Consider the following 2,488-nt stretch of genomic DNA (forward strand, 5'->3'; position numbering starts at 1 on the left):
CTGCGGGCAAAGATTCTAAACTCTGACATATATTTACATTAAACACACAAAGTAGACAACAAAATTTCAAGTAAAATAAACTGTATCCACATCTATTGAACCAAACAAGACTGAACATCTAGATTTCACTTCTATAAATTACACAAATACATTGCACATTCTTAAATAATGAATGCTTACAATATTGATTTGTAAGCCTTTCCATGTAGAATGACTCAACACAGGAATGTGAATGAATCAACGTTATTGTTATAGATTGCAACACTCTTTTGATTTTCTCTTTTGTGGCTGTTGTTTTATCTTCCTGGTTTCTGCAGGCTACTGTACCAGTCCTTTTGCTTTGACTATGAAATCTGTTTGAGCTGAATGAGGCAACACTGGTTATTAAGGCTTATTTCTGTGATGGAGTATTATCCTTAAATCTGATTCCATTTCCAGAGAACGGTATCTTGAATCTTCAGGGTCTGTTTTGATGACTTTCTTTTCTAAGGTAAAAGCTGAGTGTGGGTAGTCTTTTAAAATCCCAAGGCTCTCTGATGAGTGGGACTTTGCCTCACTGGGATAAAGTCTGCTCAGCTCCCCATCCACCACAATATGATGGGGTTGTCTGTTCTGTAAATTAGGCATTTGGAGATTCAAAGGTCTTTCTCCTTGTCCATCTGAGTTATCGGAAGTCAAGTCATTAGGACTGTACTTTTCTGAGCTCTGCCTGTAAAGCCCTGCAGACAGCCTCCTCTTGGCATGCTGCAATCTCTCACAGCCAGCTTGGTTGCAAAGGAACTCCATCTGCTTTGCCATCACCTTTTCAGGCTGCTGTGAACTAAGAGCTGTGAGTTCTTCACTCTTAGCTCTAGCCTGCTGGAAGAGCGTTTGCACAGAATCCTGGAAATCTGGAAACTCATCCTCCACTTTAATCCTCTACAAGGATAATTCATCTCTTTCTCCACATTTTGACTTGGTGGTTCTGTAAGTATATTTATAGGTGACTTCTTGAGAAATCTGCCTAGCCAAGGTAAAAAGCTCATCTCTTCTTGTCAGCAGAGCATTATCCTTCACACAGAGTTGAGCAGCCGTTTCATTAACAGTGAGCTCATGAAGCATGAGATGTTTTCCATCCTTCCTCTTTGAGTCAAATCTGCCATATACTCACTGTATTTCCAAATTTCCTCCTCTTTGTGTGGATCATTATCGTTCATCTCAAAGATGTGACCAATCATTTTGGCCAACTTCTGTTGTTTTTTAGCGGCTCTTCCACTTTGTTCAAGTCACTCTTCAGCAGTGTGGGGACCATCCGCTCCACAGACTCGGCCACTGAGAGCACAGCAGCAGCATCCAGTGCCTCGCTGCTCTCCTTTGGGGACATGTGGGAGCCCAGGTCTGCTGGGGAGAGGCTGTGCTCGCTCTTGGTGGCATGGTGGCCTTGCCAGAGTCTGGATTTACCAGCATCCTGCAGTGCTAGGCTCCCGACCACATCTGACTTCCCCTGTCCCAAGCTCTGCACACAGGTGGTGGCAAAATTGGGGAAACTGGGTGGTAAAGACATTGGGTGGTAAAATTGGGGATTTTAAATTGAGGTTCCCAGGCATTGCTAAACTCCTTTCATAACTACTGCAGGATATTCCCAGCCATGTCAGTGATCCCTCTGGCAGTTTATAGATGGGTATGCTACTGACAGGAAGGGAAGTCAGCAAGTGATTGAAAAGTCCAGGGTTTGTGACCCAGTCTCTCAAAGCCTTCTGTAGCCTTCTAACATGGAGGGGCTTGCTAACCATGCCCACGAGTGCCATGATTTCCAAAAACTCCACTTTTCCTGCTTCACAGAGTTGCTGGACATCATCATCACCTTGTTGGATAAAGGCATCAAAATAAGAAAGCAGATTGGCTTTTTGTAATATTCTATACAGCTGCAACTTCCCCAGGGTCCTGGGTAAGGCCACGGCCATTACTGTGGATGGGTTTAACTCAGCTAGCAACTGCCGCGGTCTTAGGCTCTCTCCTTGAGGACTGCTGGGCCCCAACTCCGAAGCAAGGGCCCCCGGCTCTCCCTCCTCCAGCGGCTGCGGAGGCGGAGGCCGGGACGCCCCCGATCACATCGAGGAGGGAAGGGAAGTTGGTGGGCGCTCTCTCCCTGCTGCCCCCCAGCTCGGTCCCGCAGCTTCTTCTCTCCCGCCCGACTGCGCTCGCTTGGCTTGGCCGCCGTGGCGGCAGCGCCTCTCCCCACTTCTGTGCTTTTAATTGAGAGCCATGTAGGTCTCTGTTTCATCAGCCCTAAATGACCTAGGAATGGTAATGTCAAAAGGGTGAAGTAGTCATGTAAACCCTCCCACAGATGACAATAATAGAAACTGGATGATACACCCAAAGACAATTATTTAAAGACACTGAAATGTCTCTAAGAGCATCCAGAATACAGATAATAATTTACTCTAAAACTTCCAGCTGTAAGATTGTGATTTTGTTGCTTTATAGTAAAAGGATGACCTGCAAA

At 45.7% G+C, this 2,488-nt stretch overlaps 1 pseudogene; it reads right to left on the minus strand.

Moving 5' to 3' along the window:
- Positions 1 to 384: 384 nt before the first annotated feature.
- Positions 385 to 1,943, minus strand: LOC126945931 (NGFI-A-binding protein 1-like; annotated as a pseudogene).
- Positions 1,944 to 2,488: the final 545 nt, after the last annotated feature.

The sequence above is a fragment of the Macaca thibetana genome, chromosome X (genome assembly GCF_024542745.1).
Source record: "Macaca thibetana thibetana isolate TM-01 chromosome X, ASM2454274v1, whole genome shotgun sequence".
Lineage (NCBI taxonomy): Eukaryota > Metazoa > Chordata > Mammalia > Primates > Cercopithecidae > Macaca > Macaca thibetana.